Raw genomic sequence first — 16,870 nt, 5'->3', positions numbered from 1 at the left:
GACATACAAGTTTGGAGTGCAAATATATTTCTGCTCCAAACAAATAGTTTTTAAAGGGGTCATATTCTACATATATTTTTTTTTAATGTCCCCCCAGAGGTCCACTTAAAATGTCATTTTATTTCTTTCTTGTTCACTTTTTTGGAATCTGACCCTTAGAATTAGCTGGCCTTTTTGTACTGGCAAGAAAGTGTTCAGTACAATGAGCTTGTTTATTTCAAAAGATCAAGGACACTTTTTTTATCCAAATGTGACCAAAAAGTTTAATTTATGGGTACACTGTCAAAAAATAGAAATGTATTTTTTAAAAAGAGCTCCAAAATTGTTACCTTTAGGGGTACAACAGCTGGTCACTGGAGCAGAACTCTAAAAAGGTACATCCACAGTACCCTTTACATGTCAGCTGGAATGTATTTGTAACTTATCTGTCCATAGGGTACATATTTGCACCTTTGGATTTAAGGAAGGCACACTGAGTGTACCGGTGAGGGTACTGCCCCAGTGACAAGCTGTTGTACAATTAAAAGGTACAATTTTACCCATTTTATCTGACAGTGTAAGCTTTGTAACTCGTAACTAAATTAAAAAGTTTGCAGCAAACACAAAAGTGAACACAAAAGGTAAATAAATATCCAATAACCCAAGTGTTATTGGGGTTTAATAAGTCCTTTAGAGTCCAAGACTTAAATAATGATGTTAATAAAGTCACATTAGATGGACCATAGGCTTTCTTGCAAAGTTTTCATAAAAGATCACCAAAAACAGACAACAAACTGGAGTGTGGCTCTGACCTTTTGGTGCTGAACATGTTGGCAGGGGTCGCTTCTGTGACTCAAAGGTTTCCTTCAGGGACAAACCTGAGAAAGCAACAAAGTAGACAGAATATTAAGAGCAGAAATGTCAAGGTGAACTGAGATTATTCCAAAACAACACTGATTATCTCCCATCAAACCAAAGCAAACCCTATCCATATTTTCTCTTGCAACACAAAAATAGCTTATAAATTGTAAAAATGAATAATTCAGACCAGTTCAATAGAACAAAAACTCAATAGAAGAATTTGTTCATAATTCATATATTACTACTTCTCTTATGAATTCTCATGGAAGTGCCAAGGAGAGCAATAAGGCAGCTATGATTTTCAGTGAATCCCAGTCTGTACACACAAAGCTATCATATCTCTTCAGAAGACAATGAATATTGCACACGTTGCATGGACCACCATTGTGATGCTTTTTTGGTGCTTTGGCGATCTTTTTAAAAAGCTTGAAATATCCAGTCAACATTATTCCATGTAACTGCATGGAAAAGAGTGTCAAGTACATTCTTCACGATTTCATCTTCTCTACTGTTCCATGGAAGAAAAAGAAAGAAAGTCATGCAGGTTTGGAACGATTTTGGGTGAACAATTCCTTTAATCATCATCCAACAAGAATGAAGGATGTGCACTGTAACGGGTAAAGATGGGCAAGGAGGAGACGGGAACCGGCTGAACAGTCAACGTAACTTTTAATAACAAATGAACTTGAATCAACTCTCAATCTCACACACACACACACACACACACACACACACACACACACACACACACACACACACACACACACACACACACAAGTTGGTGCGGCTATCCTTCTGAGGACTCTCCATAGACATAATGATTGGTATACTGTACAAACTATAGATTCTTTACCAGGGGTGCACACACTTTTTTGCGTGATGATCTACTTTTAAATGACCAACTCAATAAGATCTACCAACTAAATAAATCCCTACATGGAATTAATCTTCAAATTAATTTAAAAAAATTAAATAAATGTTCAATGTTGATATCATTCAGTTTTAACACTAAACCCAAAACACCTACAGCACAATAGATTACAATAGACAGGGCATTTACCTTATTCTGATGACTTGCACTGAATGGATTCAGATAGTTTTGCATAATCAGGGCAGTAGCTGCTGGTAGCTAGTCTCAAACACTGCTAGCTTTGCAATTTTGCGCTCTGTTCTCAGAAGCCCTTGGAGGGGCGAACCTAGTTGTCATGGCAACTGAATAAACAAAAATCTGGCCTGGTCAAAATTTACTCGTCAATTTCAAGTCAGACAGAAACTAAAAGAAGGAAAGACATTACATTTATTTTTATTAAAATTTAACGAAAGCACATTTAAATTTTGTGCGATCTACCAGCATTGCCTTTGCGATTGACTGGTAGATCGCGATCGACGTATTGGGCACCCCTGTTCTATACCCTAACCCTAAACCTAACCCTCACAAAAAACTTTCAGTATTTTTACATTGTTTTTTAAGCGATTTGAATTATGGGGACAATAGAAATGTCCTCATAAACCACATTTATAGCATAATACCATTGTAATTACCAGTTTGTAAAATAAATACAAATGTCCTCGTAAACCACCCAAACCCGCCCACACACACAGTCCTCATGGCCTGGCCCCGCCCTCCTCCTCGTCACATGCACATTTTCAAAATAACACACCGCTAGTTCACAAACTAGAGGTTTCATACAGATTTCTGTGACTGATAGTGTCTTGTATATCCCAAGAAAACAAGAGAGCAGAATCTCTGTTAATCTGCACACCTGAATGGATGCCACATTCATCTGCATGCATATTGATGCAGCCTGCAGGCTATAGGTACTCTTTAATGCAAAGGTTACAGCAGTGGAAAGGTTGCATTATTAATACAAAGGACCTTTAAAGCCACTGCAACCCTTAGCATGTAACTGTCCTTGTATGCGGAAATGACATTTTACATGTGCAAATGGGTTAAAATGTAATGTTGCATATTATAATTTTTAAATCGCAAATGTGAACAAACTGTCAAACACCCCTGGATTAATGTGAATACATGATGAAGTCAAGCAACAATTGTATTATCTAGTCTGTTAGCCCAAGCGTCGCAAAATTCGGACTAGTTCAATTACAATTGGACCAGAACATTTATATGACAAGGTCAATTTAAAAAGATGCATTTTTGTTTTATTCCAACTGAAGATGAACTTTTAAAGTGCATGTAAACGTACTGAGTTATGCCTGTGACGGAAAGATAGAGAGGGAAAAGAGACACTTAAAGTATTATGGTTTAATCATGTTTTTTGGACATAGTACGATGGTAATTCATGGTAAAAACAAAAATACAAAATTTCTCTAGAAGCAAATATGAAGCAAAGATTGCAGTATCCAGGTTGCAACATGCACTAGCCAAGAAACTGTCATAGAGATGAATGGACATACCAACAGATAGTTCTCTTCAAGTATATTAGAAGGATGTAAAGTAGACATGGGCTGGCCAAAATCACGCACTGTCAGATTATGTGCTGCATTTGATAAAGAACAAACTTCTCGGCTGGTAGAAAATTATGCTAGGTATAGAAATGAATAGTATGAATACATTCCTGTACGTACTTCATCTGGGATCATGGACGTTGACCCATGACCCAAATATGTGACATAGTAACAACAACCAGGAAAATAATCGACAAATCGCAGTTCTCCACCGTTTTTGAGGATTTGGAAACCCTACTTCATTATCGCATCTTTTTTGGCATACTATATAGTAGTGAAGTGTGCATATTCAAACGCAGCTAAAGTGTCTAATAAATGCAGAAAGTCCATCTGTCATGGTCCTGTCAATCAGTTGGGACTGTGGCATCATCGTCCCATGTCTGTCTTGTGTTTCATTGTCTGTCTTTGTGTGAGCGCATGGTTTTGGTTGAATTTGCTGCCGTGTGCTCTTCAGTCTGTCTTGTTTCATGTCTGGAGCATGGTGTCTGGATCTTGACTGCCCTGTCTGGTTTGGTTTCGGTTAGAGATGCACCGATCCGATACATATATCGTTATTGAATGGCGCTGCTCAGTTTACACACACTCTCGGCTATTTTTAGCCTTCACATGGTGCGCAATATTTGAGCGCTATTCACGAACATCTCAGATGTAGATGCTCAATAGTTCGGTTCACATATAATATGCATTTTTAACGGCACCAGAGGAGCATTATACCAGAATTTGAAAAAGAATTAAACAAATTAAACTTCTGTGAACTTGCCTACAAACAGGACTTCCTGGAGAGTTCAGAATGTCAAAATAAAAGCGTGAGGGTTTAAAAGATAAAGGCGCGTGATTGAGATATCTTACTATATATTACTATTATAATATACTATTATATGTTTACAAATGATAATAAGATTTATGTTGAATGGGTTCCAAAAAAGAACTGTGTGAATAAAAAGTGAGCTGATATCTTTCAACTAAATTGAACAAAATTATTTTCTACTGACTTATACTGGAATTACTGTTAATTTTGCTGCTACATTATCCACTACACTAGTTAATAATGAAGTGTTTCTTAATAAACTGTATATTTATATTGAAATAATGTGTAGTTAGAGGTTTGTGTTTCTTTACATCTTGAAGAGTACTCCCAATAAGTTCCACACAATAATGTAAAGATATTCTTTACTGATTATGCAAAAAACCACACAGGTATCGGATTGGGATCGGCCGATACTGAGATTTCCGATATCGGAATCGGAAGAGAAAAATTGGTATCGGTGCATGCCTAGTTTCAGTATGTGTCGGGATCCGGACACCCATATTCCATGTTCTGTGTCTGTCTCTCGTGACCGCGGACGCGCGTTGACGCCCGGGTCATGTGACTATCTTCACGTTGTGCTGAGGTTTGGTCACTTTGGTCTGAGATTTTGGGTTTGTGTGTGGCCGAACTCTCGCACAGGTGTCCTGTCTTGTTTTTGTCGCCTGTAGCGTGCATCACATGACGTTTACCTCACGATGTATGCTCAGGTTTTGTTTAGAAGGAGAATGCGTGGCATCACTTTGTTTGCCGTTGCTACGCATTCTCTCATCTTGTTTGTCTGTTGTCATTGCCTTATTGTTTTGGCGATGTGCACTCATACCATTCTGGTGTTTTGTTGTCTTGTGAGAGCAAGTGGCTTTGTTTTGTTTCTGCATTGCCGCATGTCTCTCTGTCTTCCGTCATACCCCACCTCATTGATTGCTTATTATTAGTTAATTTGCCTCACTTGTCCCTTATTAACCCATTTGATAACTCTCCCTATTTTAGCCTCCTCGTGTGTGCTGTCTAGTGCAAGTTCGTCTTGTGTACTTAGTTGGTCTTGTGTGTTCAGTCGGTAAGTCTTGTATATTCCTTGTCGGTCCTGTTTCCCCTACCTGGTACCTGTTTTGGTCCGGCCGGTCCTGTTTCCCTCTGCCCCAGCCTGGATTACCATTTTCCCCTTCAGGGCAGTTTATGTTTGTTTTTCCTCCTTGTGGGAGTTTTGATTTGTTATGTTTTTTAGTTATTTTTCATAAATAAATTCCCTGTTTAGTTTCACTCTGTGTTTGGGTCCTGAGCCTCATTATTCTCTGCTAATCCTGACACAGTCTGTGTTTGGTTTATCTTCTGAAAAAGCAGGATTTATACATATGTTTGTGTTTTTGTCAGTATTTTGTCATTTTATTCCTTGCTCAAGTCCACGGTCACACAAAACAGTTGTCTACTTTACTGAGCCGTGTCAGTTGTGGAGTTTTGGGAATATATAGTACCGAGCTGTCACTGATGAATGGCATGCAATCAAGGGACTTTCTACAGTACTGCATTACACCCTGACTTACACACTCTGATCTCTACTTGTGGTTTAATCTAGTATATATTTTAACTCGACACCTCTGAGACACGTGTAGGAAAAGACGTGAGTGAAAAAAGACAGAGCATGTTGAAGAAAGACCAGAAATGTAATCACAAAAGCTGTGGCACATGGGGAGGGAAACAAATTAGTTCTTTACTCAGCATTTTATCTCATAAACCCAAAGCACATGACGGCAGTGCCAGCAGAGGTCTGCTCTGATGGGAACAGGGTATGTTCTTAAGGTTATTCCATTTTATTTCCTCTTCTATGTAGTGAGTCATCCCTCTGGTCGAAGCGTTCCACAGATTTAGTGCGATTTCATCAAAAGCCTTTTCATCACTCCAAAGTAAAGTGGCATTGGCTGTGTGCATTTGGTTTCAGACAGCAGTGGCAAGCTTCAACAAGAAAAGTAAATGCTGTTGATTTGAAATAAAAGGCCAAGCTCAGTAGCACACAATATACGACAAGCTTGTAACCCTGTGAACATTTAAAGACTCACAGTTTCTTGTTTACTGTCAGTTGTTGGCATTAAAGTGAACACTTTACACAACTAAACACAGATTATCTGAGTCAAATCAGAATCATTCGCCTCAACCCAAGTAGCTACGATCCCATAATTAGTTCACACAAACTCACAAAAATAGCAACACAGGGCTTGTTGTAAAGACTGAATTATCTTGTCTTCTCCTACACGTGTCTCAGATGTGTCGGGTTAAAAAGATACTAGATTAAACCACAAGTAGAGATCAGAGTGTGTAAGTCAGGGTGTAATACAGTACTGTAGAAAGTCCCTTGATTGCATGCCATTCATCAGTGACAGCTCGGTACTATATATTCCCAAAACTCCACAACTGACACGGCTCAGTAAAGTAGACACCTGTTTTGTGTAACGCAATAAGAGTAACATATTACATAATCAGATTACTTTTTCGAGTAACAAGTAAAAACCCAGTAAATGAGTATTCTTTATTTTAGACCATAATATTGGAGTTACTTTTTAAATAAAGTAACAAGTTGCTTTTGTACACATCTACTGTCCCTGTACTGAGAGAAATCAGGAGTAAAATTGTACACATTTCGGGGAGGAGACGTAGTGCATGATGGTCACTATTTAGCAGAGATGAGCCACTTCTATTTAAATTAATGGGAGAAATCGGAATGCACAACCAAAAATCTCTAACACCCAATGGTCAATGGATGTAGAAAGGAAGTCATGCCTTACAGTTAAAAGAGCCAATCAACTTTTAGATACAGACATCACATGTCAACCAACTCACTAACGTGTATGCGCATTTCGTGTTTTAGCGTAATTTGAGGGCAACATTTGGATGAGTGAAATGTGATTCATGTGTTAATACACACTGCATAAAAAAAAAATCAGTAAAAGAGGGATTATATCCACTGGCCGTGACATGATACTAAGGGTGAAATACTCGCCTCGTCTTATGCAGCCGAACTGCTCCGTGTTACAGCTCACCGTATCAGGGAGAATGGAATGAGAAAAGCTGACTCTGGATCAGTGGATCTGATCAACATTCTACATTGATTGAGTACGCAGACAAAATGTCTTAGTTTCTAAAAATATTCTACATTTTTGTTTTATAATAAACAAGTATGATTCATGAAACCATTTTTATCACATTTTGGTAGCATTAAATATTATATTTTTATATAATAAATAACAAACCTTATTTAACTCTTTTTTAGTACTATATTTACTCGATTTCACACAAAACAAAACAATAATATTGTATTTTAAATGGTAGATAGCAGTTTCTTCAGATTTCTGTTTTGTCATAATATATTAGTTAACATATTAGAGTTTTAATATGTAAAGATGTCTAGCAACCATGCATGGTATGTCTACGTTAGCAATAGCATTTTCTAAAAACTACCAAATCAAACCAATTGCACATACAGTGCGTAGTGGATAAGACCTTTACTTATAGCACACGTGACATCTGAAAACATAGGCAGCTGACTTGCAACCTTGCTGCTTAATCAGTTAATGGTTTAACTGACATCTGTTTTGAATGAATAGAACTCTTAAGGAAACTGGTCTCCAAACAGTTTGAGAATCACATTATTTTCATCGTATCTACATATAAGTTGCACTCATGCGGATCCAGCGCAAGCCTAAATCTCCTGACAGTTTAAACAGCCTGGATCACTTACTTGGATTGTCACAGACTGACCATCATGATTTGTGAATCAGAGGAACTTTTTATCCTGATCCTGGAGTTTTTGATTCTGGCTGATAGAATACGAGCTTCAGAGGAAGATATTAGATGAGAGCTTGATGGGAAGAAAATGTCGGATTTTCGTGAGGTTCGTGAATGACATCTGTTTAAACGATATATCTGCATATTTGCAAATGATATAAAATACCAGTTTTATTGATATTTGGCTTTTATCATTAAAATAGTTACAGGGAACAGTTGAGGAGAGGCTGATAGAATATGTGGTTTAGAGGTAGATAAATGAGAGCTCCACATTATGCTGTGAGGTTTATTACATCTGTTTAAACAAGATAAGTGCATATTAGTAGACTGTATATATGATATTAGTTTTATTGATATTTGCCTTTTTATCATTAGACAAGACAGTTAAAAGTTACAGAGAACTGGTTTGGAGAGAGAGGGAGAATGAAACAGGTGAGCACTTTAACATTATGAGCTCAAACGTGTCTGTCATGGTTCTGATATGCAGACCGTTTAAATGACACTGTGTTGCACACCAGTCTGTTATTGTAGTAACATGATGCACAACAAAACCATGTCTCAGTCACTTCACACGCGATCAGGCGATTTTCGGCGCCCTCAAGAAAAAAAAAAATCGGCCAATGTCGATAATGAAAAAAGTCAGAATATTGGTGATATCTCAGCGATATATCGGTTGACCACTAGTCTCTTGTATGCAATGCATGGCTTATTTGTATAGAAAGCACAGCATAGCAGAAGAGAAAGTGGCTGTGAGAAAAAAGTTACGCAAAAGTAACATAACACTTTATTTTCCATAAAAATTTACTTTTTAATTAAGTTACTTTTTTAAGAAGTTATGCTATATTCTAACGAGTTACTTTTAAAAGTAACGTTCTCCAACACTGTTCACGATTATGATATGTGGCTGACGATTAATTGTCAAAATTAAGACGCAGGCCCTAGTAAATAATTTTGGAAACACAAAAAATATATAGAATTATAAATGCATAATATGATAAATATATAACAATCATTATACATTTTAATTTAATATATTATTTATTGAATACATAATATATGTTTCAGGCATTTCCCATTAGGCGTAACTTGTGATTGAAGGAAAAATGCCTGGGGAAATGGAAAAACTATGCTAGAAATAAATCTGTAGCAAAAAAAAAAAGAATTATGCAAAGATGGCAGGTTTTTCACTTACTAAAATCCTGTGTTAATCCCGGTTTCTCTGCAGTGAAGTTACTCATTCTCCACTGTCAGCTAAATTGTGTTTTCTGTCACTCTCTCAGTGTTCTGTAGTCGTATACCTGATTCTTAAAGCAATTCTGTTAACCTAACAACGACTGAAAGGGGTCAAATGAAGCATGCAGAAAACACAGCGTGATTATGGAAATTCCCTCGCAATTGCGGCAGAAGTCTGTTGATTTTGAACGCTTTATGTTTGCATTCATTCATGCTGTCTGCTAGCGAATCAATAAATTAAAGCACAGAGTGAGGATTTGTCCATTCCGCTTAACAAATAGACATCTTCATAAACACTGATTCTACAAACAGGAGTGCATTAAGACCTGTATAATTTACTATTACTTATGACATCATTCAAGACCCTTGGTTCATGTACCAAAAGATGTGTTCTGCTACATAAGAATGGAAGTCATATGGGTTTGGAACGACATGAGGGTGAATTATTTATGACAAATTTTTCCTTTTTGGGTGAACCAATCCTAAAGCACTTGTCTTTGGTTAAAAATGTGCCTTGAGCTGGCCTACTTCTGACATGAAGTTAATTCAGTGAGTGCAGTTCAATAGCACATTTTGAACTCATTGAAATGCATTTGGGAATGATTCAAAATATAAGCATTAATAAATACATGCTCAAATCCATACAATATAAACAGACATTTTGCCTTGCAGGAACCTGAGTCAATGCTCAAGAAATCTAACATGCAGCACACAGATATGATTGTCTGAGCTTCTGGCAAGGTGGTACTCTTTCAGATCAGCTTTGGATTAATTCTGCTGAGTCATTACACAAAATACTATTATGTTGACAGAGACAAATGCCTCTGGAGGCAGCACTCTAAAATGACTTTGTTTCAAGGTATATTCAATCTTGAGAACGATGGATGCATTTCAGTAAAACATTGTACAGAACACAAAATGATATCTTGTAAGGGCATTTCATTCCTGTTTTGGTTTCTGTTGTGTGTGTGTGTGTGTGTGTGTGTGTGTCATATGCCAGTATGTTTATTGTTCATATTATAGGAAACATATCATATGAAGCATGGGCTGCTCTACATGTACATGCACGTAAACATGCAAGTAACACATGACAGGCTAGGCTGCAAGGGGCCAAGGGTCAGTAGCTGTGTTACTGGTGCTTAGACGAATAGTCCAAATCCCACTCTTATCTAGAGACTGCGATGCTGTTTACAGTGTGGATGTATAGATGTTAGCACCGTAAACTAATAATCACAACTATTGAATATTATAAAATCTGAGTCAATTTCTATTAATAATGTGAGCTAATATAATGGCTGTTGTGCTCATTACAGTTTATGGCCATTCTAGAAAACAAGTACAATTATAAAATGAGAAAAAATTATTTACAGTACAATTATAAAACTGATATCTCCAACTGTAATTTCTGATTGGATGCGCTGTCCTATTACTGTGCCAAGCTGACATGCTGCTTTTATTATTCTGTTCTTTTATTCCATTATTACTCTGCAGAAGGACTGTTTAGTTAGATTTTTTATTATAAATTAAATGTATGTATATATTGAACATTACTATTTTTAATCATATTTACCACAACCAGTTCCAATAACAAAAAAAAACACTGTACCCCTATGACTTTCATGACTTTCGGTATGTCAAACATGCATTTTTCTGCTGATGTAAACGGAACAACGTACTAAAAAACTGACAGTGTATCCTGCTGTGCTATACACTGCACTGCTCATCTGTAGCCTGAAACGGTGTACTCCGATTCTCTCATATATGATTCATATGAACCATTTAATTCTACAGCACGAAACAAACAGCATTGTATTCTGATTCCTGAACTAAAGACGCCTTTCCACCTGGTATTAAAATGTGTTTCGGGTGATCCGATCACATGTGGTTAGCCCTAAATACAAGTCTAAATGGGGTCTAAACCATTTTGTGATCAGATCAGAAAAACCACATATGAATAGCAAGTTGTTTTCATCTTTACAGGATGTAATACAATGACGAGAAAAGCATATATTTATAGATTCTATCCCCCAAATCCAAACCCAAACCCAAACCTAAACCTTACCTTAAACATGAGTGGAGTAAATAAGTAATGTTAGAGGGAAAAATGAAACCTCTGAAATCATTCTCATAATGGATTATTTAAACATGGTTACTGCCTGGCTTTGAACCCTAGTCTCCCATGCAGCTGATGCAATTTGCTGCCAATTGCGCCAAGGTTTCCCATTCAAAATTGGGCTAAAAAAGATTGTGCTACCATGAATAAAGTCTATATGGACGTTTGAAAGTATTTACAGCTTTAGAAACGTCAAATATTGACAAATATATTTGATTACACGAATCTATTATAAATATATTTGTACATTTATACTGCTTTATAGATATTTTAGATCCCTTAACCCTACCCCAACCTCTAAACATAACCACTTTTCAACAATATAAAAATATGTACAGTGGGTACGGAAAGTATTCAGACCCCCTTAAATTTTTCACTCTTTGTTATATTGCAGCCATTTCCTAAAATCATTTAAGTTCATATTTTTCCTCATTATTGTACACACAGCACCCCATATTGACAGAAAAACACAGAATTGTTGACATTTTTGCACATTTATTAAAAAAGAAAAACTGAAAAATCACATGGTCCTAAGTATTCAGACCCTTTGTTCAGTATTTAGTAGAAGCACCCTTTTGATCTAATACAGCCATGAGTCTTTTTGGGAAAGATGCAACAAGTTTTTCACATCTGGATTTGGGTATCCTCTGCCATTCCTCCTTGCAGATCCTCTCCAGTTCTGTCAGGTTGGATGGTAAACATTGGTGGACAGCCATTTTCAGGTCTCTCCAGAGATGCTCAATTGGGTTTAAGTCAGGGCTCTGGCTGGGCCATTCAAGAACAGTCACGGAGTTGTTGTGAAGCCACTCCTTCGTTATTTTAGCGGTGTGCTTAGGGTCATTGTCTTGTTGGAAGGTGAACCTTCGGCCCAGTCTGAGGTCCAGAGCACTCTGGAGAAGGTTTTCGTCCAGGATATCCCTGTACTTGGCCGCATTCATCTTTCCCTCGATTGCATCCAGTCGTCCTGTCCCTGCAGCTGAAAAACACCCCCACAGCATGATGCTGCCACCACCATGCTTCACTGTTGAGACTGTATTGGACAGGTGATGAGCAGTGCCTGGTTTTCTCCACACATACCGCTTAGAATTCTATCTTGGACTCATCAGACCAGAGAATCTTATTTATCACCATCTTGGAGTCCTTCAGGTGTTTTTTAGCAAACTCCATGCAGGCTTTCATGTGTCTTGCACTGAGGAGAGGCTTCCGTCGGGCCACTCCGCCATAAAGCCCCGACTCGTGGATGGCTGCAGTGATGGTTGACTTACTACAACTTTCTCCCATCTCCCGACTGCATCTCTGGAGCTCAGCCACAGTGATCTTTGGGTTCTTCTTTACCTCTCTCACCAAGGCTCTTCTCCCCTGATAGCTCAGTTTGGCCGGACGGCCAGCTCTAGGAAGGGTTCTAGTCATCCCAAACGTCTTCCATTTAAGGAAGATGGAGGCCACTGTGCTCTTATGAACCTTAAGGGCAGCAGACATTTATTTGTAACCTTGGCCAGATCTGTGCCTTGCCACAATTCTGTCTCTGAGCTCTTCAGGCAGTTCCGTTGACCTCATGATTCTCATTTGCTCTGACATGCACTGTGAGCTGTAAGGTCTATAGACAGGTGTGTGGCTTTCCTAATCAAGTCCAATCAGTATAATCAAACACAGCTGGACTCAATTGAAGGTGTAGAACCATCTCAAGGATGATCAGAAGAAATGGACAGCACCTGAGTTAAATATATGAGTGTCACAGCAAAGGGTCTAAATACTTAGGACCATGTGATTTTTCAGTTTTTCTTTTTTAATAAATGTGCAAAAATGTCAACAATTCTGTGTTTTTCTGTCAATATGGGGTGCTGTGTGTACAATAATGAGGAAAAAAAATGAACTTAAATGATTTTAGCAAATGGCTGCAATATAACAAAGAGTGAAAAATTTAAGGGGGTCTGAATACTTTCCGTACCCACTGTAACAAGTAGATTAATGTACAATAGCTACACTTTTTGTTACATCAGTGTTTCGCAACCTTTTTTCTTCCACGGCACACTTTTTACGACTAAAGAATTCTACGGCATACCACTATCCCACATAGGCTAACCATCGTCAGTATTTATCCTTTTCAAGAACTTGTCCATGTTTTCTGTCCGTCTTAGTAGCATTTTACTTGTAATATTTGAAATTCGGCTATGCAAAAAAATTTAAATTTTTTCCATCATTTTGACAGGCAGGGTCGTCAAAATTCCATCATAATCTATTATTACCCATCATTTCAATTTTCATATTTGAATGATAACAAGACATTTAATATCTTTTATTTTTGTTCACATTTTCATTTTCAATCATGAACTTACAGGACGAGCATATAGCAGATTATGCATTTATTTATTTATGAAGAGAACAGAGACACCACACCAAGCAGATGAATGTTCCCCCGCAGTGACAAGCGGAGGCCACTAAAATATGAACTACACAATATTACAAAAAACAAATACGATTAAAATATGAACAAAACACATCCATTCGACTTAAAGTGGGTACTCGCCTGTGCGTAATCAAACGCATCAAGGGATCAAGGGATTAGCCATTTTGAAACCAATTATGGTTTCAAAATGGCTAATTTCTCCGTAAGGTGAGGAGTTTGTATCCCTGAAATAATTTTATTTAGTGGAATTTTCCACAGCACACCTGACAATCTTTCACGGCACACTAGTGTGCCGCAGCACAGTGGTTGGGAAACACTGTGTTACACAATATTAATGTATGTATAGTTTACAGCCACTAATCCCACCCCTACCCTAAACCTAACATTACCATTTATTAAGCATATAAATCACGTAACAGGCAGACACATTTAATCGAATTTATTCAGCAAAATTCAGCTCCATCCGATGGCTGCATACAATAGCTTTGTGTGAGTTAGAGTAAAATGTAAGTTATTAATGTATGGAAATCTTCTCTTGATGCACTCGTAACAGCGCTGTCATATCTCATTCAAACATATACATCACGGAATACGGCAGTCGCAAACGGTCACAAGACACTTGAGAGCCAATGAGCATTTGATATCACTGTCATAAATCCTGTGTTCACGCTACTTGAGGCGTCAATTTTTGAATATGAAAACAAAAGCAATGTGGGTTGAGGTTATGGCAGAGCCGCTACAGTGGATGGATATGGATATCATTGAATAAAAGGGCTGAATTTGGGTCTATTCCTCAAACAGTTCTATCTGAAGATTTGTCTTATAGTGAACAAATTAAATGGTTTACTTTTATTATTGTTTTATGGTGCTTTTGTGGTTTATTATTATTAAAAAAATGTTGGCATATTGTGAAAACTCCTTTTGTGTCCCCTGGCAAACAAAATTTTTATTAAATGCTTAATGAATGACTAAACAAGTGATTTTATTAATTTTAATATTTTAAGGTTTAGTATTGGTTAAAGTGATATACTCCTCTAAAACATTGTATAGGGCAGCAGAAATCACACAAACTGTTAAAATGTCATATTATAATGTCAACTGCATTAAAGAAATGTTCACTAATCTAAATTATTATAAATGCAAATGAATTAACTGATTCAATATGAATCGATTCAAACCATACACGTAAACATTTTGTACATTTCTAAGGGTGTTAATATGTAAAAATTATAACGTTTAGATGCTGTAAATACATCAATATTGTGTGCAATCGTTAGAGAATGAATGTTTGCTAAAAACCAAACTTTACATAAGAACACATCGCATATTCATGAGATCTGTCAGACTAGTAAATACCATTCACATCAATTGTAATCATCTTCTTCTTTCAGCTGCTCCCGTAAGGGGTAGCCACAGTAGACCATCCGCATATTTGACTTGGCACAGGTTTTATGCCGGATAGCCATCCTGATGCAACCCCCAGTGGCTGGGGGACTCTCACTCACACCTACAGGGCAATTTTAGAGTCTCCAATTCACTTAACCTGCATATTTATTGACTTTTGGGGGGAAACCAGAGCACACCGAGGAAACCCACGCAAACTCATGCAAGAACATGCAAACTCCACACAGAAAGAACTCGAACCCAGGACCTTTGTGCTGTCAGGCAACAGTGCTAATCAGAGCCCACATATTCCTGTCACTTGTAATACAAATTGAAAACACTGAATTGTATGAAAGTCCTAAGATCTCACTTGTATGTAAGTCCTTGGAAATTAAAAAAAGATTGCTGGAAAAAGTACTTAAAGTCATTTATTTTTATTCAGTGATGCCTGTATGAACCCTGTTTAGTCTGTTCTAACCGCGCGATTCATGGCTCATTAGGCCAGGTTTTGAATTTGCTATAACAAAGGATTTCCATTAAAATGGAAATCAGAGTTATTTACAACATTAGATGTTATTTAGTCTTTGGTACACATCTTTGGTTTTTGTCGATGGAGTATTTGAGTTTTGCATTTTTGCACTGTTGTTAAAGCTTAAACCAGCAAGTATTTTGCTCTGGTTCTTTAAAGTGAATCTCGAAATTAACCAGGAACTGCTAACATGGAATGTAATATTTAAGGCATCTGACACTTACTGTAAATCAGTTACTGATTGGTTGTTCATATGACAATGTGTGGTTAAAAATAGGCCTACACATTATGAGTATTCAGGGTTCCCACTCTTTTCCAGGCACCATTTTCCAGCACATTTTATTTGCCCAATGGGTGTAATATTTAAGCAAAAACAGACGAGAGGTCATGATGCATATAGTGTGAATGGTTATTTTTTATAAATTCACTACACACATAAATTTTGAAGCGCGTAGCACATGCAGATTATATATTTATTAAAAAGGAAATATCATAGTTTTATTTTAATTATTTGTACATTCAAACATTCTTTATAGTCCCAAATAAGTCAAATTCTGAATGGCTAAAGCCATTTTTATGACTCGGTGATTCCGATCGGACTTGGATTGTTCATTTATTATTAAACATTCATTCACATCCCGAGATGTAAAGCCCGCATCACCACACTACCACCTTAGGTTGTGAACTCATTTAAAAACAATGTCTCTGTCGTGGAATGGGGTGTTTAAGGAAGGACCCAAGCGCAGATGGCATCAGTGAGCTTTTGTTAAATAAAACAGGGAACATACAAAACCAAAATTCTCTCAATGGAGAAAAGACTAAACAAAAACCAGACTAGAAAAAACAAAATAAGAAATATAGCTGCAAGCAGCAATTATCGGGGCCAAGCACAGGAATGGCAAAAATTGGTGAAAATAGCATTTTTGTGAAGATTTAAGGCAAACTGCTCAAAAAGCAAGGAATAGAATCACTTGTCACTTGCATGAGCCAAGGAGTCTATCAATGACAATAGACTAAAATTATCAAAAGTTATTAGCATTTTAAGAAACATCATTATGATTTGATTACAAAATAAGGCTTGATGCAGCATGATATATCTTATCGTATTTCAATTATTTTATCAAAATACACACTCAGATAGATGTGAACTCTTTTTTTTCCATTTCATAATAAAATTGATAAAACGTTTAAATACAATAAATTCTAATTTAAATAAATTCCTTAAAAAAGGTTGCAAATGTTTTGCTTCCATGTTCAATGTTGTGTTTCCATGTTTTATGGGGAATTTCCATAAACATAATTGTTTTTATACTG

The 16,870-nt window shown here is 37.0% G+C and overlaps 1 protein-coding gene and 1 pseudogene across 1 annotated transcript in view; one reads left to right on the top strand and one right to left on the bottom strand.

Moving 5' to 3' along the window:
* Positions 1–16,870, top strand: part of upk1a (uroplakin 1a) — a 702,734-nt gene that overhangs the window by 57,299 nt on the left and 628,565 nt on the right. The window lies entirely within an intron of this gene.
* The window catches only part of LOC127656498 (oxidation resistance protein 1-like), a 204,610-nt pseudogene that overhangs the window by 183,672 nt on the left and 4,068 nt on the right, over positions 1–16,870 (bottom strand).

This window comes from Xyrauchen texanus, chromosome 15 (genome assembly GCF_025860055.1).
Source record: "Xyrauchen texanus isolate HMW12.3.18 chromosome 15, RBS_HiC_50CHRs, whole genome shotgun sequence".
NCBI classification, from domain to species: domain Eukaryota; kingdom Metazoa; phylum Chordata; class Actinopteri; order Cypriniformes; family Catostomidae; genus Xyrauchen; species Xyrauchen texanus.
The sequence above is the reverse complement of the archived record's forward strand: the minus strand, read 5'-3'. Positions and strand labels throughout refer to the sequence as shown.